Source organism: Gopherus flavomarginatus, chromosome 4, assembly GCF_025201925.1.
Source record: "Gopherus flavomarginatus isolate rGopFla2 chromosome 4, rGopFla2.mat.asm, whole genome shotgun sequence".
Lineage (NCBI taxonomy): Eukaryota > Metazoa > Chordata > Testudines > Testudinidae > Gopherus > Gopherus flavomarginatus.
Genome location: NC_066620.1, coordinates 97,030,521 through 97,057,193, shown reverse-complemented (window position 1 = coordinate 97,057,193; position 26,673 = coordinate 97,030,521). Strand labels below are relative to the sequence as shown.

Here is a 26,673-nt window from a genome sequence, read left to right as displayed (position 1 = left end):
GAGTATCCTAGGGTCCCCAGGGTCGGGAAATCTGGGAGGAGGTAAAGAGGGGGAAGGGAAATGGTTTATTCCCCTTTGTTGTGAGTCTCAAAGAATCTGGGTCTTGGGGTCCCCTGGGAAGGTTTGGGGGGACCAGAGGGTATCAGGCCCTAAAATTCCTGATTGGTGGCAGCGCTATCGGATCTAAGCTGGTAATTAAGCTTTGGAGGTTTCATGCTAGCTTCTCATGTTCTGAACTCTAAGGTTCAGATCTGAGTAGGACAGTTATGACAGATTGTCACAGAACAAAGTCTAACATGAGGAAAATGGAAACAATCATAGCAACAGAATAACGATAATTTAGTTCACTACCTTTAAAGATAACTTCTATCAGAACACCAAGTATAACTTCTTTTTTGATAAAGAGGATAATGAGAAGTTCAATTACATGTTTGGTACTGCTTTTGGGTTTTGATTAGCAAACTATTCAGAATTAAATTCTGAATCAATTGGTGGGCTTTCAGTGCCAGAGAACCCTTCAATGTTTTGATGTTCTAAATGGTAGTCAGAAACTGTCATACAGTGCTATGTAATGGATACACAAAATGATTCTTTGTTTTAATATGTCAGAGGGCAATATAATTACTCTTGTAGGGAATTGGTGTACGTAATATTCTTTAAGTTCACAATGTCAAGTGTGGGAGTCCAAAAATTAGATGTGCAGCTGTGTTTTGTTTGTTGGGGTCCTTGCATGATCTAATCCATCCATTCTTACTCTCTGCTCTGTTTTATCAGAGAAGGCAGAGTACTGAAAAAAATACATCTGAATTTCAGAGTAAAGTTTTTACATATTTCAAATCCTTTTCCTCTAGGTAAGGGCTAAGGCACAATGGTAGACAAATGGGAAGCTGTGCTGCTGCTGCATATAGTGGAGCATTTTGTGGATATAGTCTATTCTCCAGGACTGTTAATGTATCCATTTTCATATATCCTCCTCTTATACACTTCCCTCCTCTCTCTCCATGACTCAAAAAAATGCCTGCATATAAATATATATGTATAAGCCATGGAATACATGGTGTGGTGTTGTAAAACTTTAGGATGGCCTTTTTACTTTTGCCATGAGTGATGAAGCCACGAGTGCGTTTTGTGCAGATGCACCTGAACCAGTATCAATAAAACCAGAATGCCACAGTACCATGTGACAAATACAGAATATTTTGAGATGTTTTAGAGAGTTAAGTGTTTTATTTAAGCAGCAAAGAATCCTGTGGCACCTTATAGACTAACAGACGTTTTGGAGCATGAGCTTTCGTGGGTGAATACCCACTTCCTCAGATGCATGGTGTTTTATTTAGATAACTTAAGATTTTCCACCTGCAAAGCCCAGTTACATAGTTACCATGAGGTCAACTGTATATGCCTCGGAAGGAGAGAGATGTGAATCACCTCCAAAGATGGGCCATCACATAATGGAATGTGATGATGTAGGATACACATCCACTAATCCATTTTAAGGGATGCTTCATCGCATGAAGTTTGGGAGTCGCTGACAACAGGATATGATACCATTTACATTCTGTAATGCTACCCTTTTCTTTTGGTAGGATGGTGATTTTTCTAGTTGTGGTTGGTATGTTCTTGTGGTCCAGGTTTACGTTAGCTTCCATGGTGGTGGTAGTGGTGTATGGGAGTATGTGCATGTACATGAGACTTCTCTTTATTGTTTTGTGCATATGTTATTGGTTTCCTGTTTTAAGAAACTTCTGAATTTCAGGCAAGAATTCAAGTGTATTTATGGGGCTGAGAGCATATTGGGAGAGTTATTTCCCCATTGTATATTAGGACGGGGTAGGCAACCTATGGCACGTGTGCCAAAGGCGGCACGCAGGCTGATTTTTCAGTGGCGCTCTCATTGCCTCGGTCCTGGCCACCGATGCAGGGGGGCTCTGCATTTTAATTTAATTTTAAATGAAGCTTCTTAAACATTTAAAAAATCTTTACTTACTTTACGTATAACAATAGTTTAGTTATATATTATAGACTTATAGAAAGAGACCTTCTAAAAACATTAAAATGTATTACTGGCACGCGAAACCTTAAATCAGAGTGAATAATGAAGACTTGGCACAGCATTTCTGAAAGGTTGCAGACCCCTGTATTAGGACAGTAGGACCTGAATGATACTGAAAAGTCACATACCAACAATCTCTTGCTGTAGTTCCAGAGTGAATATTCTGGGAACAGTGCAGTAACTGAGTTTTTTGCTCTGGTTTCTGTGACAGGATTCCCTGAGGGGTAGAGGAGATCACATTATTCCTCTTGCAAAATCATCTAGCAAATGTCAATATACATAGTGACAGGAGAAATGTCTCTTTAGTGTGATTTTTTGGTGGGGAGGGGGAATGCAACTGTACATTCAGTAACATATTTAAAAAATTTTGAATTATGTAAAGTGTTTAAAGTTACAATTAAGAGAAATAGGATAGCGGCTTTACTTGCTTTGTTTCACCTTCTTGTGGCGCTTTCTGGCTGACAAAACTAGAGACAACTGTTAAATTGAAGTAGTAAGTTATACTTTCTAGGAAAGAGCTATAATATCCTATTATTCATCACTATCTAAAATATTGGTTCCGTTTACACCATATTTTGTGTTGTATGGTAATTGCTGAACAAAATTATAGTAATAACTTCACTGTGTAAGAGAATTTATAATGAAATATTAGAAGTCAAAATTGCATTTGAAACAGCTTTTAAGGTGTTTTACTGAACTCTGTGGATTTTTTATGTAAATGTCTTTTTTGCTGAAACAATGTTTGCGTAAAGAATTGGTTGAATAAGCATTTCTTATTTGTTTTTTTCATGTTTGTTCTTCCTTCCCTTCAAGTCCTGTATGTAAAATATCTGGCAAAATATTTAACTGATCTGCACAAATCACTTAAACTGACCAGTCTTATGTAAATCTCTCGGACGTTACTTAAATTACATCAGTTTGCAGAACATGCTGTTTGTGAGCAAAAATTAAATAGTTATATAGATGCCATGTTGTTTTCTTCTTTTTTTGTGATATTCTAAACTTTTAACCATTAATAAGGAGACTTTCCATTCAAGTCTTAACTTTTTTCTTCCATTATAAAGAAATAAGTACTGAATACTATATATATTTGTAATAGATATTTCTCAGAAGAGTATAGTCCACAAGATAATGCTTGCAAGTATGCCCTCTATTTGAATAGGGCAATTTAGATAGTATATAGTATAAGCAATTATTACTGGAATAAGCAAGTGTCTGTTAGTAGGGGCAATTGTCATTTCAGTCAGCAGCTTTTTTCAAGATGATCATTCCTGTTCATGCTGTATTATCAGAATATTAGAGGATATAACATCTTGATAAAGCCATTAACTGAAATGTCACTTCTTCTGCTAACACAATTTGAAAAGTATTTGCTTATTTGGATTTAAATGTGCACACACAGAACTCCTATCCTGAGCTTTCAGTGGCCTTGTGTTAATTAAAAAATACAGCTAAAAATTATTACAAAACTAAAATAGCAGCACTTTCTTCCTTTCTTTCCCTCTCTGTCCAGACACATTCATACCACCAGTCAGTCAGCAAAAATATTAAAATTCAAATAAAATGTACTGTTAAAATCTCTCCAGCCATTTTGGCCCTCCCCAGACCTGAAGGAAATGAACTTTGAAGCATGCGCATAAGTCAACACACTTGGGCAATTATAGACCAACATGGGGAGTGAATTTCGAAGTCTAGGGAACCTCATGGAGAACATGCTGCCAGGAACTAGAGGTTGAAAAAGGTGAGATGGGAAAAGACTTTATCAAAAGTTATGAGTTGGGTTTTTTGTTTAACATTTTTTATATGAGCCCCAAGTTAGTCTTGGACTTGATCTGGCCAGGATTTTTGGGTAAAAGTTGTTTTGAGGTAGTAGACTTTTGATGTGCAAAATTCCAGAAAACAAAATGTCATGGAAATTAGTGGCCTAGAAATAATTGAGAGTAGGATTACTGAGCCCCTCTGCTAGAACTGTTCGCTCTGCAGTAATTCCTCTGGTTCACCAAACATTTCATTCAGCAGAGCACTTTATTAGGAAAAGGTCCTCTTGTGAGTTTCTCCCTTACCAACAAGAAGGCCTGTTGCAAGGCCAGATTCTGCACTTGTATCCTGTGAAGTTACTGATGCCTCTGCAGCGTGGGTACAAAACAGTACCAAATCAGAAGGAAGACTTTCTGCAAAAGACTATGCACTTACTTTGCTTAGGTGTAAAACTTCATAAGGTGCAAGCAATAGATAATCAGGTTTAGAAATTCTTATTTATTAAAAAAAAAAAAAAAAAAGCTTAGAGGGGATAGAGCTAGGGGTATTAAGGATTTTCCCAAACTGTGTGATTTTTTTTTTGTCTTATCAGTTTTATTGTGTTTATAACTACTTGGGATTTCCTAAATACTGGTGTTTTTATGTCTTCAGTTAGAAGAAATATTTCACTTTAACCTTCTCTGTGAACTAATTGAAACAGTACAAATTGTGTGTGTGTGAGAGAGAGAGAAATTTTGTTAATCAGCTAATATTGTGAAAACAGCTTTATTTGTACAATACGGAAAGAAAAAGAATAAATGTATTTATAATTTCAAAATGGACAGAAATCAGTCCCTAAACAAGACTTGAACTTGAAAAGCCTTTGATTGTCTTGCTGTTTATGAGGGAGTAAGTTTGAAAGCCTTTTGTTTGTCAAGGATATGTCATATCTGTTGGACTTTTCTAAAGAAGCTAATGATTTGGTAGGACTGAGGTTCCTGATATAAAATGAATGAAAAATTTCCAATTTTGTTATCTACCTTCTAAAATAGGTGATTTTATATATTGATGTTTTAAAAATTCTCCTTCGATTTAAAATATTGTGCTTGCTAGTTTTTGGAGCTGTAACAACAGCAGCTATTTTTCAGACAGATTTTGCATTATTTATCATATCTATCCACTACTTTCAGCTTTGTCGTTTGATTGTTAGAGTTAATTTATGTAGCAATAGAAGAAAGAGTCATACCACGCTATTACTTGATTGTAACACGTCTGTTATAGTGAACCTCAGAGAATGTGCATGCTCATAGCTGAATTGTTATGGAGGAATTCATGCTTGTCAGCATTGCTGCCTAACTTTCTTTTAAATTCCTAGGTCCAAATTCAAATCTCTTCTGTAACTCTGACTTTGGTGGGTTTGCATAACAGTTGAATTTAGCCATTCTTATTATGGGGCTCGTTGCATGCTGGGTGGTCTGATAGAGAGAGGCCCTGCGGTCTCTCTTGCTTTTGGTAATCACTGTTTGTCTCAGTCTCTGCCAAGTTTTCACACATTCTTGGAAGCTAGTCATCAAGCTATTTCAATAGATTTGAACCTTGCCCCTCAAAGTGATGATTAGTTAATGTCCTACGCTACTGGATTTAAGAAATCTGCTTCCTTAAACTTTTGGATTTAAGGAATATTTTTTCCTTCTAATCTATATGGTCCAAAGGTTCTTTTCGCAATCCCCGGTGTTCCTTTGTGTAATGACTTTTAAAAAGTATTGGATAATGGTAGGAAATTCTTGTACAGCAGGGGTAGGCAACCTATGGCACAGGCGCTGAAGGCGGCGCGTGAGCTGATTTTCAGTGGCACTCACACTGCCTGGGACCTGGCCACCAGTCTGGAGGGCTCTGCATTTTAATTTAATTTTAAATGAAGCTTCTTAAATATTTTAAAAGCCTTATTTCCTTTACAAACAACAGTAGTTTAGTTATATATTATAGACTTATGGAAAGAGAACGTCTAAAAATGTTAACATGTATTACCGGCATGCGAAAGCTTAAATTAGAGTGAATAAATGAAGATTCGACACACCACTTTTAAAAGGTTGCCCATCCCTGTTGTACAGAATAGTATACTTCTGTTCCCATTTAAAAATTATATTAAACTGGGGTTGAGTATTTCCCAAAATCAAACATTACAGACTCCAAAATTCAGAGTAAAGGTTAAACTTAAAAGAAATCGTAGCATGTTAGGGAATGGTATGTATTGTTAAGGCATCACAAAAACTTCAATTGTGCCCTGTTGTGTGACCATGCAATAATGCTACAATTACAATTTTAGCACAGTAAAAGTTACAATATAGTTAGGGTTAACACAGGCGTTCTGTCTAGAGCTCAACTGTTGTAAGCACTCTTAAGTCCATATGTTTGATCAGATTACCTTGAAATTTGTGGTGTGTCATGGGGGCATAAGGGATGGTCGGTGCTTCAGATTTAGGACTATTTGATTGAGGCGTTCCAGAGATGCATCCTGCAGTGAGAAGCGGAGAGGCAGAGGGAACTCTTCCTAAAATTGACACATTCTAGTAGCTATTTTTCCCCTCACAGATAAAGATTAGGGCTGTCAAGCAATTAAAAAAATCACGATTAATCGCACAATTAAAAAATAATAGAATACATTTATTTAAATATTTTTGGATGTTTTCTATATTTTCAAATATATTGATTTCAATTACAACACAGAAATCAATGTGTACAATTCTCACTTTATAGTTATTTTTGGTTACAAGTATTTGCACTAGAAAACAACAAAAGAAATAGTATTTTTCAGTTCACCTAATACAAGTATTGTAGAGTGCAATCTCTTTATCATGGAAATTGAACTTACAAATGTAGAATTATGTACAAAAAATGCTTTCAAAAATAAAATGTAAAATTTTAGAGCCTGCAAGTCCACTCAGTTCTACTTCTTGTTCAGCCAAATGCTAAGACAAACAAGTTTGTTTACATTTACAGGAGATAATGCTGCCCTCTTCTTATTTACAATGTCCCCTGAAAGTGAGGACAGGCATCTGCATGGCACTTTTGTGGCTGACATTGCAAGGCTTTACGTGCCAGATACACTAAACATTTGTATGCCCCTTCATGCTTACATTATTTTGTGTAGAGTGCAGTTATGTAACACACAAATCTACATTTCTAAGTTGCACTTTCATGACAGAGATTGCACTACAGTACTTGTATGAGGTGAATTGAAAAATACTGTTTCTTTTATCATTTTTACTGTGCAAATATTTGTAATAAAATAATATACACTTTGATTTCAGTTACAACACAGAATACAATATATATGAAAATGTAGATCATCCAAAATATTTAATAAATCACAACTGATAGTCTATTGTTTAACAGTAAATTAAAACTCTGATTAATTGCGATTAATTTCTTTAATCGCGATTAATTTTTTTTGAGTTAATTCCATGTGTTAACTGCAATTAATGGACAGCCCTAATAAAGATCAAATCAGGGTCACAAATGCTTGAGAGTTACCCCCAACAGAGTGCATGGTACCCACCAACCCTTTGGGGGAATCAAATAAATTTTATTTCAAGAGTTTGCTTCTCCAGTTAGTCATGTGCCAAACAGCTTAAGGCTCATGTGCCCATTCACACACCTAATAGATTACATTGAGCATGCACAAATGGAGGAGGTAAAAGGATTTGTTATCCTTCTGACACGCACTGACAATGAATGGTGAGATTATCGCATGTCTCAGAGCTATTATTTCAGGCTGTATTTATCTCCACTGAGTATTCTTTTTCAGCTGAGAACATCTCATTGAGATGAGTGGGCCACTTCACATCTCTCTGAGCCTGCTATGCTGATGAGGAATATGTTGTGGCCCTCCCCTTCATTTTCCCTTTAATTTTTTACAATATTACAGTGAAGCGGCATCTGTCCTTTAGCTAAAGTTGGGAAGCCCTTCCTGCTAAAAGGATGACTCTTAGTGCTCTAGTATTTGTGCGCCTACACAAATTGTCTTGAAATTTGCTGTACCTCATGGGTGTATAGGGTAGGATTAATTATCCAAAAATAGGTCCATTTGAGCAAAGGGTTTCTGAGAGAGTTTCCAGGGGGGGAAATAATTCATTATATTCACAGATTCTAGCAGCTTTGGTGTTTTGAAACCTACCCTGGGCAGAAATCTGAGAATGAACTGTGAACATTTAGGAAAAACCTGCCTCTGTCACAGTTTTGGGGGTTTGATTTGGTTTTGTCTTTTTGCTTTCTCTGCATATTGGAGAAATGTAATCTGAGTACAGCAAAATATTCAGAAGGCCCTGCAACTATTTATATTTTGGAGAAAAAAAAAGAAGTAAACTGCACAAGCAAATGCTTGCTGGGTGACTAGGGTGATTTAGAAATGCAAGAGTAGGTAGTAACTGGAAAAGGGGCTTGGGGTTGCAGTGAGGCATGGGGGTATTATGGGGAGGTAAAGGGGGAGAGGGAGGGGAGAAGATGAGTGGTAGCAGAGGAAGTTGCGAATTTGAGGGGGAGGGGTTGTCAGCCCTGAATTTTCCTCTTCTGTATGTGAGCTGGCATCTGGGGGAGCCCTGTACTTCTACAGGAGTCCGAGCCCCTCTCTCTGCCTGCTGTATGTGTGTGCTGGGGTCTAGGGGACCCTGTTCCTCTTGGCATATCTGCAGGGCCGGCGCTACCATTTAGGCAGCCTAGGCAATCGCCTAGGGTGCCAGAATAACTGATGGGCGCCGTTTTGCCAGAGGAGGCTGCAGGCGGCTCTGGTGGAGCTGCCGCAGTGGTGCCTGCGGAGGGTCCGCTGGTCCACGGCTCCAGTGGAGCTGCTGCGGACGGTCGGCTGCTCGCGCGGCTCCAGTGGACCTCCCGCAGGCACGACTGCGGCAGCTCCATCGGAGCCACGGAGCACCGGACCCTCCGCAGGCACCACTGCGGCAGCTCCACCAAAGCTGCGGGACCAGTGCACGGGGCGGTGAAATTGCCGTGCACCTAGGGCGCTCAAACCCCTAGCGCCGGTCCTGCGTATCTGAGCCGCTCTCTCATGAGAGCTGGGATCTGGAGTGAGGGAACTGAAGGTAACACAGATTTCAACATCTGAAATCCAGAAAATGAATAGTTAAAGTACTCATCACTCCTGGATGGGGTGGGGAAGTTGGCCAGACTGTGTAGAGGAGAAGCTGATTGGGTGTCTATCTGATCTTCTACACTACAAACTTTGGTCAACACCAGTTACGTTAGTGTACAGCTGCCACAGTTAGTATATCACTCGTGCTTGCATACGTGGCTGTTTGCGCTGGTGGTATGCATACTCACCAGAAGTACATGTCAATGTAAGTGAGAGGCACACTGGGATACCTACCCATGGTGCAGTGTGTCACTGCATGGCACAATCCCTTATGGGAAACTTTCACAATGCATTTTGAGATAGAAGTGAGTCATGTAGGAATGACTAGGGGCAAGTGGTCAAGTTCCCATCATACAACTTTCTCCATCTCATGATGTGAAACAGGTCCCAAATATTTTTGCTGCTTTTAAAAAAAAAAACAACATAAACCTGGGTGGAACTTTTCACTGTGCATCATCACTGATAGAAACGTGGCACCTACAGAGCTCTGCAAATAAAGGACTCATAATCCTCTGGCATTTGAAGACCTGCAGGAAGAACCATAACATGAGGGGCAGGAAGATTTCATCAAAGAAAGTTTGTTGAGGGACATAATGAAAACTAATTCAAGGTTGTTGATGGTGTTCATTGAACAGCTGCAGACAGTGGAGCCCTGCTTCTGGCCTGAGAAATGAGCATTGACTGGTGTGATTGCATTGTAGTGCAGGTTTGGGACAATCAGCAATGGCTTGCAGAACTTTTGGATGGGAAAGGCTACATTCCTGGATCTATGTGTTGAACTTTGCAACAGAACAGAGACACCAGTGGAGAATTGGTGATGTTCACATAGTGGGAACTTGCAATGCGGAATTCATGCTGGTCAGTGGGAAATCCATTTTGTAGTTGGGAAATCTGCAGTAAGGGCTGTTGTCATACAAATGTGTGGGACCATTAATCATCTCTTGCTACGAAGAACTGTGACTCTAAGCAATGTGAAGAATGTAGTGGATAGATCTGCAGCAGTGGGGTTCGTGAACTGCGGTGGGGCAATAGACAGCGCACACATCCCTATTTTGGCACTGGGCCACCTTGCCACACAGTACATGAATAGAAAATCGATACTTTTCTATGGTTATGCAAGCATTAGTGGATCACCCGGGTTACTTTACGGACATTGGTATGGGCTGCTCAGGGAAGGTGCATGACACTTGCATCTTTAAGAACACAAGACTATTCAGAAAGCTGCAATTAGACATTTTTTCCCGACCAGCTGATTACTATTGGCCATATTGAAATGGCAGCAGTGATTCTAGGGGGACCAGCCTACTTCTTGCTCTCCTGGTTCATAAAGCTGTATGCTGGCCAGTTTGACAGCACCAAGGAAAGATTCAACTATTGACTCAGCAAGTGCAGAATGACAATTGAATATGCTTTCACTGCTTGAAGGGACTCTGGCGGTGTTTACTTACTAGATTGGATCTTGGTGAGAAAAATATCCCAATAGATATAGCTGCCTGTTGTCTTGCATAGTATTTGTGAGGCAAAAATGCTGCCAGGGCAGACGTGGAGTAGCTGTCCATGGACCTTGAACAGCCAGGATCAAGAGCCATTACAAGAGCTCAATGGGATGCTGTACAGTTGATGAAGGCCTTGAAAGAGCACTCTAATGGCCAGCCACATTAACGTGCTGTGCTCGACTATGCTTTGACCATGAACTTTTTGGGGCAGTTGGGAATTTTGTAGTGCCAGTTGTACACATACAAATATTATATTGTGTCTGTGATGCTGGCAGACCAGATGCCAGCTCTTGCCAAGTCTTCAGGCATTAGCTAAGAACTGACAAACTTATAGCTGGATACCAGACTAGTTCACTCTGTTAGTTTTGCTCAGAGTAGATGTTAGTCTTCTAAGAATGGATTTAGTGTTTAGACTATGAAATGCTTGTAGTCTGTTATAATGTGTATATTCCATGACATAAGAAAATATGTAAGTTTTGCTTTTTAACTTTGAAAATGTTTGCTCTGAGCTTGTGAACCCAGGCAGGGAATCATCCTCCCCATTCATCCAGGAGGACTGTCAACATTTAAGTGAGTCATTAAAAGACAAAAACTGTTAATTGTTCCATCCACCCATGGAAGAGTATGGGGAGAAGGCCTCGTCCCATTGCTTTGAGTGCTGGGTAATGGAAAATCTTTGCATCAACTATTTTTATCTCTTTGCTGCTTGAACTCTCTCAGAGCCAGAGAAACAACAGAAGCAAGAGATCCCCAGGGGTTACCTCCTGTGTCCACCCTGAAAGATACTTTGAACTGAAAGATCACTACAACTCTGTCACTTCTAGGATCTAGATGGTAACTCATTTGTGTGTATGTTTGCTTGTTTTATCCTGTAAATAACTCTTATTCCTTTTTCCTAATTAGTAAACCTTTAGATAGTTTATTATAGGATTGGTTACAGATGTTGTCTATAGTGTAAGATCTAGGGTACCAGTTGATCTGGGGTGGTCTCTTGGGACTGGAAGCAACCTGAATATGGTGTGATTTTTCGTGTAAGTGCCTTTTTTGGTATTGGTGTACTTTACTTTGCCAGTCGACTTCTCCGGTAAATGCTCCTGTGCTTGGCTGAAAGGGGCAACCTGTAGGCAGTTTCAGTTCTGCCCCTTTTCAGAGGGGCCCAACACAGGATGGGCCAGAGTCCGCTCCAAAGTTCACTGGATCTCCAGTACAAGTTATAAGATTTGGTCCCTTTCCCCTTTTTTCAGACAGGATCTGTGTTCCCTTCCTGTGAGGATAGAGGCTCTGCTAGCTACCAGGTATTTTCATGGGAGCTGGGAATCTCAAGAGCCTGCTGCATTCCTAGGGCTGCACACTGAGTGGAGCTGGCATGACTTGCAGGTGCTGTGGGGCAGAGCTTCTCCAGCCTAAAGCAGCCCCTTAACCCCTCTGATTCTAGTGCAGTTTATAGACCTCATCACAGGCCCTCTACTCTAGTGTCTGAGTGCCTCCCAAGTGAAAATAAAATCTCAATAGGTTAGTGGTGTAATTTTCCTCAATTATTTCCCTAAGGCAGTTGGGGCTATGTGTGTGTTTTGTTTAATATCCTTCTCTAGCTCCTCTTCAGCTCTTTTTCCTCATCTTCATCTTTGCTGTTTTTAGTTACAACTGTGCTAGCGCCAAGTTGAAGAAAGTAAGTTTTGCACTTAGTTTTGAGGGCCAAGTCACTGATTATTCTTATTCACATTTTTGGTTTTCTTAAGGGTTTGCTGTTCAGTCGACTCAGGACTGAGCTCACCAGCTCTGCTCTTTTTGGCAGAAAATGAAATGGACAGCTGTTCATTCTGGGCTTCACCTGGGCATCGGCTGCCTTCCTTTTGTATACACTCTCTAAAGTGTATTGTCTTTTGGGGTATTTCAAAAACCACAGAAGAAGATGCAAGCTACCAGATGCACAGATGAGTCTGGCTGACTACCTTTTTTTTTTTTTTTTATTGTGGTATCCACTGTGGCTGAACACTCTCTAGACATGCAGAGAGGATGGGGTACCTGCATGAACCCCCCTAAGCTTAATTACTAGCTTAGAAATAGTAGAGCTGCCACCACCCAAAAATATATTGTTTTGGGGCACTTTCTGGTCCCCAAACCCTTCCCTGGGGACCCCAAGACCCAAACGCCTTGGATCTCAAAACAAAGGGAAATAAACCATTCTCCTCCTTTCTTCCTCCCAGATTCTCCCCTCCCTGAATAACACTGGATGATCCCTGTGATTCAACTCCTTGAATCTTAAAACAGAGAGGAAATTCACCTTCCCCCCCCTTCTCTCCCCCTCCCAGACTCTCCCTGAGAGAGAGAGACAGTAATCCTAACACAGAGAGAAATCAGGCTTTTTCTTTCTCCCACCAATTCCCTATTGAGTGCAGACTCCCTCCCCTTGGGTCTCACACAAGAATAAAAAAACAATCAGGTTCTTAAAAAGGAAAACTTTTAGTAAAAGAAAGAAAAAAGTAAAAATTGTCTCTGTAAAATCAAGATGGAAAATGTTACAGGGTCTTTCAGCTTATAGACACTAGAGAGAATCCTCCCCCCAGCACAAATACACGTTGCAGCAACAGAGATACAACCCTTCCAGCAAAATACATATTTGCAAAATAAGAAAACAATTAAAAGACTAAACCACCTTTCTAACTGGTACTTACTTAATTGAACAGAAGAGGCTGTTTCAGAAACTTGGAGATATGTGCTTACATGTCTGGTCCCTCTCAGAACCCAGAGAGAACAAAAAAAAAAACCCAGAAAGCACAAACAAAGGCTTCCCTCCACCGAGATTTGAAAGTATCTTGTCTCCTGATTGGTCATCTGGTCAGGTGTTCCAGGTTTACTGCTAGTTAACCCTTTACAGGAAAAAGAGACATTAACCCTTAACCATCTGTTTATGACAGTATTGTCTTTTGGGGTATTTCAAAAACCGCAGAAGAAAATGCAAGCTACCAGATGCACAGATGAGTCTGGCTGACTACCTTTTATTATTTTTTTTATTGTGGTATCCACTGTGGCTGAACACTCTCTAGACATGCAGAGAGGATGGTCTAGCAGGGGGGTTGGACTACATGATCTCCTGAGGTCCCTTCCAACCTGAATCATTTATGATTCTATGATTCTCCTTATGCATGTGGAGGGGAAATCCCTGACAAAATCTCAACTGCTGCTACCGTATACTCCTTCAAATCCCTTCTTAAAACTCACCTCTGTCATGATGCCTACAAAATATAGCTTGTTAATGGCTAGACTGAAGACAACCTCTGACTGTTCCTCTTCCCCCTCTTTCCTTTTCTTAGTTCTAACCTCCCTATTTCTGACCCCAATTACAAACCAAAAAAACCCTGCGGTACATGTAATAACGTTGTGCCAGTACTTTACCGTATTAACTTGCTTGTATATTATATTCACATCCAGTCTTGTTTCTGTGTTTGTAAAACACCCTGCACCAATGGGGTCCCAAGTCTGATTGAGGGCTTGGTATAAAAGCCTCCAACCAAATAAAATTAAGTGAAATAAATAAAATTAGTGAAAATAACTGTCTTGTTCACTTACCAGGCCTGGATCCTACAAGTCAGCTCTGGTAGTGCAGACCTTTTGTACATTGTTGTCAAGCCCCACTGAAATCAAGTGGATTTGATTGCAGAATCATGGTCTGACTTTGTGTGTTCTTTCTTTGCATGTCAGTTTGTGTTTTTTGTTTTATTTTTTTCCCCCTCCTCTTTGGATGCAACAGATTCACCATCAACGTCACATAAATGCTTGGTAGAGAACACAACTGAATGAAAATTCATGCTGTGAAAAACATTTATTTGAAGAGGAAAAAATATATCAAAGCAGCGACTGATATGAACTCTGTGTCTGCCAGTCTAGCCCTGGGAAACAGGTTTCATTGGCAGCCCCAGCAAGACTGAAGGGAGAGAATGGATAGAGGGACCTCCATTCTGTCTGATAAGATATGTGACCAAGGTGGGAGCAAAGTCTGCAAACATGGGGGGAGGGGGCAATAAGAGATCCTGGAGCTCAAGAAGTTTGAGAACCACTTGGTGTTAAGCAACATATCTCATTCAGGTTTCAGAGTAGTAGCCGTGTTAGTCTGTATCTGCAAAAAGAGTAGGAGTACTTGTCTCCTTGGAGCACCTTGGAGACTAACAAATTTATTGTAGCATGACCTTTTCGCTACATGCATCCAATGAAGTGAGCTGTAGCCCACGAGAGCTTATGCTACAATAAATTTGTTGGTCTCTAAGGGTATGTCTACACTACGGGATTATTCCGATTTTAAAGAAACTGATTTTTGGAAACAGATTGTATAAAGTCGAGGGCACGCGGCCACACTAAGCACATTAATTTAGTGGTGTGCATCCATGTACTGAAGCTAGCATTGACTTCCGGAGCGTTGCACTGTGGGTAGCTATCCCATAGTTCCCACAGTCTCCCCCGCCCATTGGAATTCTGGGTTGAGATCCCAATGCCTGATGGGGGCAAAAAATTGTCGCAGGTGGTTCTGGGTACAGCCTCAGCCCTCTCTCCGTGAAAGCAACAGCAGACAACTGTTTTGCACCTTTTTTCCTGGGTGAACTATGCAGACACCGTACCATGGCAAGCATGGAGCCTGCTCAGCTCAAGACAGCAGTCATGAACATTGTGAACATATTGTGCATTCTTGTGCAGTTTATGCTGAACCAGGACCTGCAAAACCAGGCGAGGAGGAGGCGGCTACGGCAGCGCGGCGACGAGAGTGGTGAGAGCATGGACATGAACACAGAATTCTCTCAAACTGCGGGCCCTGGCGCTTTGGAGATCATGCTGTTAATGGGGCGGGTTCTAGCTGTGGAACGCCAATTTTTGGGCCCAGAAAACAAGCACAGACTGGTGGGACTGCATAGTGTTGCAGATGTGGGACGATTCCCAGTGGCTGCGAAACTTTTGCATGCATAAGGGCACTTTCATGGAACTCTGTGACTTGCTTTCCCCTGCCCTGAAGCGCCAGAATACCAAGATGAGAGCAGCCCTCACAGTTCACAAGTGAGTGGCGATAGCCCTCTGGAAGCTTGCAATGCCAGACAGCTACAGTCAGTCGGGAATCAATTTGGAGTGGGCAAATCTACTGTGCGGGTTGCTGTGATGCACGTAGCCAAAGCAATCACTGAGCTGCTGCTACCAAAGGCAGTGGCTCTGGTAAATGTGCAGGTCATAGTGGATGGCTTTGCTGCAATGGGATTCTCTAACTGTGGTGGGGCGATAGATGGAACCCATATCCCTATCTTGGCACTGGAGCACCAGAATAGCCAGTACATAAACCGCAAAGGGTACTTTTCAATGGTGCTGCGAGCACTGGTGGATCACAAGGGGCTTTTCACCAACATCAAAGTGGGTTTGCCGGGCAAGGTTCATGACACTCGTGTCTTCAGGAACACTAATCTGTTTAAATGGCTGCAGCAAGAGATTTACTTCCCAGACCAGAAAATAACAGTTTGGGATGTTGAAATGCTTATTGTTATCCTTGGGGACCTAGCCTACTCCTTAATGCCATGGCTCATGAAGCCATACACAGGCAGCCTGGACAGTAGTCAGGAGCTGTTCAACCACAGGCTGAGCAAGTGGAGAATGGTGGTAGAATGTGTATTTGGATGTTTAAAGGGATGCTATTCTTATAGATAAACTAGGAAAGTACAATTTAGATGGGGCTACTATAAGGTGGGTGCATAACTGGCTGGATAACTGTACTCAGAGAGTAGTTATTAATGGCTCCCAATCCTGCTGGAAAGGTATAACAAGTGGGGTTCCGCAGGGGTCTGTTTTGGGACTGGCTCTGTTCAATATCTTCATCAACGATTTAGATGTTGGCATAGAAAGTACACTTATTAAGTTTGCGGACGATACCAAACTGGGAGGGATTGCAGCTGCTTTGGAGGACAAATTCAAAATGGTCTGGACAAATTGGAGAAATGGTCTGAGGTAAACCGGATGAAGTTCAATAAAGATAAATGCAAAGTGCTCCACTTAGGAAGGAACAATCAGTTTCACACATACAGAATGGGAAGAGACTGTCTAGGAAGGAGTATGGCAGAAAGAGATCTAGGGGTCATAGTGGACCACAAGCTTAATATGAGTCAACAGTGTGATACTGTTGCAAAAAAAGCAAACGTGATTCTGGGATGCATTAACAGGTGTGTTGTAAACAAGACACGAGAAGTCATTCTTCCGCTTTACTCTGCGCTGGTTAGGCCTCAACTGGAGTATTGTGTCCAGTTCTGGGCACCGCATTTCAAGAAAGATGTGGAGAAATTGGAGAGGGTCCAGAGAAGAGCAACGAGAATGATTAAAGGTCTTGAGAATATGACCTATGAAGGAAGGCTGAAGGAATTGGGTTTGTTTAGTTTGGAAAAGAGAAGACTGAGAGGGGACATGATAGCAGTTTTCAGGTATCTAAAAGGGTGTCATCAGGAGGAGGGAGAAAACTTGTTCACCTTAGCCTCCAATGATAGAACAAGAAGCAATGGGCTTAAACTGCAGCAAGGGAGATTTAGGTTGGACATTAGGAAAAAGTTCCTAACTGTCAGGGTAGTTAAACACTGGACTAGATTGCCTAGGGAGGTAGTGGAATCTCCATCTCTGGAGATATTTAAGAGTAGGTTAGATAAATGTCTATTAGGGATGGTCTAGACAGTATTTGGTCCTGCCATGAGGGCAGGGGACTGGACTCGATGACCTCTCGAGGTCCCTTCCAGTCCTAGAGTCTATGAGTCTATGCTGGCGCACGTTACTGACTCGCTCAGACCTCAGCCAAACCAATATATCCATTGTTATTGCTTCTTGCTGTGTGCTCCACAATCTCTGTGAGAGTAAGGGGGAGATGTTTATGATGGGGTGGGAAGCTAAGGCAAATCACCTGGCTGCTGATTACGTGCAGCTAGACACCAGGGCGATTGGGAGAGCACACCAGGAAGCGCTGTGCATCAGAGAAGCTTTGAAAACCAGTTTCATGACTGGCCAGGCTATGGTGTGAAAGTTCTGTTTGTTTCTCCTTGATGAAAACCAGCCCCCTTGATTGACTCATTCCCTGTAAGCAACCCACCCTCCCCCTTCGATCACAGCTTGCTTTCTAAGGAAATAAAGTCACTATCATTTAAAAAGCATCTATTCTTTATTAACTGATTATAAAAAGAGGGAGAGAACTGAGAAGGTAGCTCAGGTGGGGGTTGGGAGGAGGATAGAAAGGAAGAAAAAAGCCACTTCAGAAGTTCAAAATAATGACAGCCTTTTGGTTGGGCTGTCCACTGGGGTGGAGTGGGCGGGTGCATGGAGCCTCCTCCCCCGCGTTCTTACACGTCTGGGTGAGGAGGCTATGGAAATTGAGGAGGTGGGAGGGTGGTTACACAGGGGCTGCAGCGGCACTCTGTGATCCTGCTGCTGTTCCTGAAGCTCCACTAGAGGCCAGAGCATGTCAGTTTGATCACACAGCACCCCCAGGGTTGCATCCCGCCACCGCTGATCTTCCTGCCGCCACCTCTCATCTCGAGCGTCCCTCCTGTCCTCACGGTCACTGGCATCTTTCCTGTACTTTGATACCACATCCTTCCACTGATTCAGATGAGCTCTTTCATTGCGGGTCGGTTCCATGCTTTCAGAGAACATTTCGTCTCATGTCCTTTTTTTCCGCTACCTTATCTGAGATAGCCGTCGGGACAGAGGAGGAAGGCTTGAAAAATTTGCAGCTGCGGGAGGGAGGGGAGAAAAGGGAGAGAAGTATTTAAGAAGTTACATTTTACAGAACAATGCTTTATACTCTTTCATGGTGAACAACACTATTCACCTTACATAGCACATGTGATTTCAGTACAAGGTCCCATTTTGTATCTTAATTTTCAGTGCCTGCGGCTTTGGTGTTAGAGATCACGACGCAGGTCCGGGCAACAGAATTTGGCTTGCATGCGGCCATGGTAAGCCATTGTCTTTAGGCTTCTGCAGCCTTCATAAAACCACCGCCCTCCTTTCCCACATACCAGCCAAAGCCCCTTGAGTGCTGTGGCTTTCCTGTTAACGTGCAGCAGCAGAAACCAAACTAACCCCCCGCCATCCAGTTCCCTGAGATGATCGCTTTACCCCTCCTCCCACCGCGTGGCTGGTATCAGGGAAGATCCCTGCTAGCCAAACGTGAAAAAGCTCAGCGCCAGTCTTCCTTCCCCACCCACCCCCCGGCTTGGCTAACTGCAGGGAAGGATTTCTTTTCAGCCACAGGCAAACAGCCCAGTAGGAATGGCCACCTCGGTCCTCTTAATTAAATTCCCATATTTCAACCAGGTTACCATGGACGATATCACTCTCCTGAGGATAACAGTGAGATAAAGAACGGATGTTGCTTGAATGCCAGCAAACACTAGGACCATACGCTGCCAGGCTTCGTCATGCACTGATACCAGATTACTTGCTACTAGCATGGTGTGGTCAAGTGTCCTACCATGGAGGACTGAATAAGGCTACCCTGCCCAGAAACCTTCTGCAAAGGCTTTTGGAGTACCTCCAGGAGAGCTTCATGGAGATGTCCCTCGAGGATTTCCGCTCCATCCCGACATGTTAATAGACTTTTCCACTAACTGTACTGGCATCCCAAGTCCTCAGGGCAAATTAATCATTAAAAAAAGCTTGCTTTTAAACCATGTTTTATATTTACAAAGGTGCACTCACCAGAGGTCTCTTCCATGGCTTCATGGTCTGGGATACTGCCTTGGGAGGGTACTTCAGTCAGGCTGAGAAAAAGATCCTGGCTGTTGGGGATAACATTGTGCTGTGTGCTCTCCACAAGCTCCTCGTCGTTGTCGTCCTCCTCATATTCCCCATCCACAGAATCCTCAGGCATGGCTGAGATTACCCCATCCTCGGAATCCACGATCGGGTGGGGTAGTGGTGCCCCCCCCCCCAGAATTGCATGCAGCTCCGTGTAGAAGCGGCATGTCTGCAACTCTGCCCTGGACCTTCCATTTGCTTCTTTGGTTTTCTGGTAGGCTTGTCTGAGCTCCTTAACTTTCATGCGGCACTGTAGTGAGTCCCTATTGTGGTCTCTCTCCATCATGCCCTTGGAGATTTTTTCAAATGTTTTGGCATTTTGTCTTTTGGAAAGTAATTCTCCTAGCACGGAAACCTCTCCCCATATAGCCATCAGATCCACTATCTCCCGTACGGTCCATGCTGGTGCTCTTTTTCGATTCTCAGACTGCGTGGTTACCTGTGCTGATGAGCTCTGTGTGGTCACCTGCGCTTTCCAGGCGGGGCAAACAGGAAATGAAATTCAAAAGTTCGCGGGGCTTTTTCTGTCTACCTGACCAGTGCATCCGAGTTCAGATTGCACCATTGTGACCGCTCTGGACAGCACTGTGGGATAGCTCCTGGAGGCCAAGACCGTCAAATTGCAGCCACACTAACCTCAATTTGAAATGGCAATACCGATTTCAGCGCTACTCCCCTCGTCAGGGAGGAGTACAGATATCGATATTAAGAGCCTTTTATATCGAAGTAAAGGGCTTCGTTGTGTGGATGGGTGCAGGGTTAATTCGGCTTGACGCTGCTAAATTTGAGATAAACTCGTAGTGTAGACCAGGCCTAAGGTGCCACAAGCACTCCTATATCTCATTCAGACAGTGAAGCAGTGACAGCTAGAAGTAAAACACAGGAGTTTGTCTCCATCTCTTACCATTAGACAACACTTCGTACTTATAGCTGTTGCAGCTATTTAACCTGTATCTATGGAACTAAAGATAAGTCTGATTGGTAATGTAGATCAAAGAGAGCAATTCATAATTTTTATCACTGTTTAAATTTCTCCCTATTTATTAAACTATTACTGTCTTTTGTACAATATATCTTTTTTTCCCCTTCATGTAACAGAAATTTAAGAATGAAAAGCGAGTAAGAAAGTATTCTACTTCAGGTGATACCATGTATGTAGGTCAGAGTATTTTTTTGAGTTTAAAAAAAAAAAAAGATTCCATATGAGGCTGCACCTCTGATTTCTATGTCATACATCAGTTATGGGTGTATTTTTTTTTAATTCTCCACCCTCTAATTGTCAGATGGAGATCAGAATCAGATTCCTCCAGTCGCTCAGAGGTATGAAAGCCTTGCTTTGTTTTGTCTGTAGGAAGTGGCTGTATTTTTCTATTAATGTGTTTTATAGCTGCACAGCTAAGCCGGCAGAGTCAATATTGCATTTGTCATTTGCTGCATCTCCCTTCCAGACCATAACAACTGTCAGTGAGGTCTGTTCAGAAATACCTTGATCTTTCTGCCGAAGGTTTGCAATCTGCTTCTTTCTTCATCCATTTTCTAGTAAAGAGCTCAAAGTCTGTAGGGTTCTTGCTGTGCTTTCTTCACTGCTCTTCTTACATGTCCTTACTTTTCTGCAAAACTCAGTGCCCTTGTCCAAGTATGATTATACAATTAAAAGGGTTTTTGGGTGTTAAGAAGAGATGTTTTGTCGTTCCTTAGGCATACTTAGTTCAGGGGACAGTGCTTGATAATTATCTCTCCAACACCAGTGTGCTCTATTTATATCCAGCAATGACAGACCAGTCCTCCTACACTCATGTTAACTTTCAAACACAGTTTCTAAAAATGATCTGAGAAGAGCAGAGTATTTTATGGAAAAATATAGCTGTAAAATTGCACTCTGCCCTTACTCTTTGGATTCTTTTGTTTGGGGAGATTCAGAGATTGCACCATAGTTTGGATCTGTCACTGAAGACAGCTAATGTAATTGTAAGAGTGTTGAGTGGAGTCTGTCAATGATACTTCGAAGTATGGTACATTAATCTTTGTTCTCTCTGTCACCAAGCTGTCAATTAGTGACAGTTGTTTTGTGATGTCTGAAGATGGGCTGAGGCCACCAGCTCACTTCCCATAGGTCATTGAATAGCTGTTATAGGGAAACGAATTTAAATTTTTTTTTAATGCTTCTTATTTAATAGAGCTACTGTAGGATGGAGATTTGTTTGTCTCTTTCATTGGGTTCCCATGCTGTCAGTGTCATAAATGACTTTTTTTTTTTTTTTTTAAAGGAAGAACTGTCACTACCATTTTGGAGGGAATATTTTGCTTTAAAAGCTCAAAATTTGCTTTCAGGGAATAGTCTCCAATATTTGCTTTAAAAATGTGTCTGTGAACACAAACTTATCCCTGTGAAGAAACATATTTACCAGTATTGGAGCTTGGTGAAATTTTTTGGTTGAAACTTTCACCAAAAATGTGGATTTGGGTTGTCTGAAACATTTAGTGAATTCATGTTGGTTTAGATGAATTGTTTTGGTCAAAAAAAATTTTTGGGGAAATGTTGAAATGAGCCATTTTGACGTTTTCAAACTAAACGTAATTTTTTGGGCTACTCATAAGGGGACTTAAGCATCATTCACAGAATGGTAATGGTGGTTGTGCCAAGTGGTTAGGGCACTCACCTGAGAGGTGGGAGACCTGGGGTCAAGTAAAGAGTGGAGGATTCAAATCTTGGTCTCCCTCCAACATCCCAGGTGAATGCCCTAATCACTGGGCTATTGAGTGGGGGCGAGAAGGAGAGAAATGCATACTGCCAACATCTCCTTTCTTCCCTGTTTTGTGATCAAACCCCTCATTTGCAAATTCCCTTTGCTTTTATTTTTAAAATTGGGTAAAATGCCCAAAATTGTAAATTTTAGGTTGAATTAAACGAATTTGACTCAAAATGAAACTTTTCTGACTTTTTAATTCACTGAACGTTCAAAAAAATCTTGGTTTCAGGTTGACTGGAAACCAATTTTTTTCCACAACTACCAAAAATATAAAAAATCACTTACTAGTACAGCTCTAGCCAAATTGTCTGAGGCAAGTGAACACACCAGGGAATGCAAGTGAAGCTAAAGCAAGTGGATTCAAAAATTTGAACAACTGGGGAAATGTTTGGTAGTATTTGACCAGTTCTAAAAACAACTAAACTGTTTTTAATGTATGTTGAGCTTTACATAGCAGCACAAATGCATGTAAAGGGTCATTATCAGTTTTGAATTTTAAAAAAAACAATAGATTTCAAATATATAATTCTTTTATGAAACCTCATTGAAATTGTGTCCTAGAATGGCTTTAAAAAAATTCCTTTATATAAAAAAAGTACAACGTTTTTGTTTGTGTGGGGATTTTTTTCCTGCTCTTTTGCTGTTTAAAACTGTCACCTGGGCAGGCTGAGAATAATCATACTAGACAAGCTTAGGTCTTTTATTTTCTTCCTCTCTGTGCATGTGTCTGCCTGCTGTTTCTTCAGTGTCAGCCCCGCTACTTCTGTTAGTGGAGAACACCCTCTTACAGAACCTAGGGCAGAGTATATATAAGAGCTCTTCCTCTAAAGCAATGTGCAATCTGAGATTATCATCATGCTAATGTCACAGTTTCAAGTTAACTGCACCTGTATTTTTCCTTCCATGGTCCTACAAGGGCACCCACTTAAACATTTCTGGCTTCCAGCTATCACCTCTCTTGGGTGGAGATCAGTGTCTCACTGCCTTCTGACTGGCGATTTTGAGGCTTCACAGCTCCCTGATCTACACTGTGCTGTTCCAAGCAAGCCAGTCTGTCTAAAAGGCATTTCCTATGCTTGGCTTTTCAAGGGCTATGAATAGTATATTGCCAGCAGTTACAAGTTACCAGAGATCTCATTCTAAGCAAACACATTTATTCTGAAGGTGAAAAAATTTCAGAGAAAGCATATAAAACAAGAGAACCTACATGCATGCTAAAAAGCTAACCAGTCATCACACTCAAGTGACAATGTCAGTCCTTCAAACCCCACAATTGGGTTTCCTCCTGGTTACAAGTTGATATCAGTTTTTAGTCTTCAGGACTCGGAACAAAGTCCCAAAGTAAGTTTAAGATTGGGTGTTTTTCTGGTCTCTGGAGAATTCAGTTTGAACCAGAATATGTGAGCTTTCCCAGGACTTGGTCCTCTGTGGAGGTGGTGTTATCTGAATAATTTGCCTAAATCGTCCCTTACTATTTTCACTTCCTGGAGCTGCTGTGTTAATCCTGTGGCGTGCAAACAATCCCTGGCTTGCAATGATGTATAAACCATACATGCACTTAATACGATATGGTCTCCCAGACAGGACAACTTCCTGCAATCTATCTGGCACAGCTACAAAATGAGACAAGAAGTGCAACTGAGTGAAACTGACTCCACCAAGTTCTGTCAAGTGGAGACGATAAGCACAGTGGGGGGAAAAATACTGTTTTTCTAATTCATTTACAGTAATTTTGAGGAATAACTTGGGCTTCCTGGAAGATATGCTGTAGTCAGACTCATGTTATTGGGCTCAGTACAGGGGTAAATGGGTGAAATTCTATGATTTACCTGATACAGGAGGTCGCATTAATTGATCTAATAGGGATCAAATTCTCAGGTAGAAATTATTTTTTTAAATTGATGGTATCACTTTAATAGAACATCAGAGCAGTTGGTTCCAGGTTCCATGTTATTACTAAGTAGCATTTTTGTAGTGCTTTGGATATTCAAAGTGTCTTTCAAGTATTAACAAATTAATTTCTTCCAAGTTTAAAAAAAAAATTCTACTTTTGCAAGTTGCGCTTTCAAAATAAAGAGATTTGCATTACAGTACTTGTATGAGGTAAAAGAAATAGTATTTTTCAATAGATCTTTTTTACAGTGCAAATATCTTGTAAGGAGTGAAACAGTATCTTCAAATTTTGATAGGTCTGATTTTCTTTAGAGTTTGTGATTGTGTTTCAGCTAGATATTTATCAAGAGATTTTAATATTTTTGTTACACTCTTCGACAAATGAGAAAATTATTTCCGCCTTGGTCTTTTAATCTTTTGATGTGGGAAGTTGGATTTTTTTTCCTCAATATCATGGAATGCTACTCTTAGCACATAACAAATGATTACATATTTTATGGTTATGGTGACCATTAAAAATGGATGCTTAAAGTATAATTCCTAGAATGAGTGGTGATTCTAGATGAAGTCTGTATCTAAATATTGTCAGCAGTGCTACTTTGGCATTTGTCCAAAATTTTTATAGCTTTTTACTGTTCCACAGTTATATCTCAAGTTACCTTCCAGCACTTATGTGATCTACAGACTTACAGTTCCCGTTTCTTTGGAGTCTGATATGAATAATGCAACCAAAAATAATGTATGGTGCTTTATTTAATATTGATTATTGTATTAGTAAGGTCTCATGTTCCCAATAATTCACTTCAAAATGTATCCTTAGAGCCAGCTTGCACTGTTGTTTCAGAATCCAATGCAGTGGGTTGATTTTTAATAATTCTGCATGCACAAGATATATATTGATCACTATAATAGTTTCAGATTTGTATAAGAGATACTTGTAGGTCATTGGTTTTGACTGGCTTTTCTGATATATTAAAAAAGTTAAGAACTGATTTCTTAAACTTTGTGAAGTACATCTGCAGTTATTTAAATTGTATTCGCTCTTTTAGGAAGATTCTTTCAACCAAGTCATTTTTTTTTGTTAGTACTTTAACTTTCCTTCCCCAACATTCTGCTATAACAACGGTGTCAAATTCTGTGTGTCAAAGGGCCATATTCCCTTGTTAATAGAATTATGTTCCATGGGCTAGAGTAAAAATTTAGGACTACATATTGTTGTCCATCCACATCTTAACTCTCACCCTGAGCTTTGCACACAGTGAAATATGGTCTTTATACAGTAACTGGACTTTTAATTGTTATTTCTACTGTTTCTCCATTCCCTCTGCTAAAGTGATCAGCCATGGAAATATTTTATGTTGTCATTGTTTAGCCTGGCAGTTAGTATCCCAGTGAGGTTAATGGGGAGAGGGGGACGGTTGCAGCACATGCAGGCATGTACAAGTTAACTTTGATCAAGCTAGCTGGCAAGCCCATGACACTGTGGATACGCTACTATTTTTAGCAAGCTAGCTCAATCGAAGCTAGTTCTTGTAGGCCTACACTGCATATCCCGATTGCATTGTAGACCTACCCTTAGTCATGGTTTCTGATCATCTGCAGACTAGGGAAGGCAATGTTGGTTACACTTAGTTCAGATCTGGAAGGTTATATTGCCAGCCATGACCTGGGCTAGAAATTTGCTTTTCAGTTTATTGTTGGTTTAAACTAAAGCTTAGATTGTGAATATAAATACATCAAATGGGCTGGGATTTTGACTTTCCCTGTTCTATAACACAGACTGCTTGTATTGTTTAAATCCATTTATATACCAGGATGATCTATCAATACCTAGTGTTGTTCTGAGATTAGCCGGCGTTTTATACTGTACAGTGTCTAAGTACAACTGATAATGATTGCTCTCTTTTCACTTACAACCGTGACTGTGAGTTAAATTAGGTTCCAGTGCTTCCATCTATGATGATTTTTCTGAGTGGAATAATTTAAAAAAAAAAAAATCTGTGTGCTTATAGCCTTGCAGCCCAGTAATCATTTTTTAAGTCTGGTAACAATAAACTCTCTACTGTTCTGAAAAAGGGCTGTCATTGCCCTGGACCACCTTGGTTGTTCGTTTCCATGTGTGTTGCACTGTTGTTGCACTCCTTTTATTTTTAAAGCAAATAAACAAGCTTACAGAATAAATTACAAAGAATGGGATGAGAGAGAAACAAAAGCTTGAGGCACCACATTCTATTTTCAGAACACTGATACCTCCCAAGGGGGATAAAGGAAGCATGTGCCATTTATGTACGTCCTTTTTCATTTCCTCTAACAGTGGAGTATAATTCATTTTATAGAATTCATTGAATTTCCTACTATGTGTTACTCCTCACTTCTAAAATTTTTCCCATTGTTTTATGTGTAATAAGGGAATATTACTTAACAATGCAGTGGTTGTTATGCTCTTTGAATCCTTATTAAATTAAACCAGTACTAGAGGATAGCAATAGGTGTGGTTTTTTAAAGCCACCTTTCAGCTTTATTAAAAGTAGCATTTCACTGCAAAGCAATGTAGACTTAATAGAACAGGGGTCGGCAACCTTTCAGAAGTGTGTGCCAAGTCTTCATTTATTCACTCTAATTTAAGGTTTCACATGCCAGTAATACATTTTAATGTTTTTAGAAGGTCTTTCTATAAGTCTATAATATGTAATTAAACTATTGTTGTATGTAAAATAAATAAGGCTTGTAAAATGTTTAAGAAGCTTCATTTAAATTTAAATTAAAATGCAGAGCCCCCCGGACCGGTGGCCA

General features: G+C 40.8%; 1 protein-coding gene across 2 annotated transcripts in view; it reads left to right on the top strand.

Annotated features, from left to right (window-relative positions):
* Nucleotides 1–26,673, top strand: part of ZDHHC14 (zinc finger DHHC-type palmitoyltransferase 14) — a 165,567-nt gene that overhangs the window by 65,208 nt on the left and 73,686 nt on the right. The window lies entirely within an intron of this gene.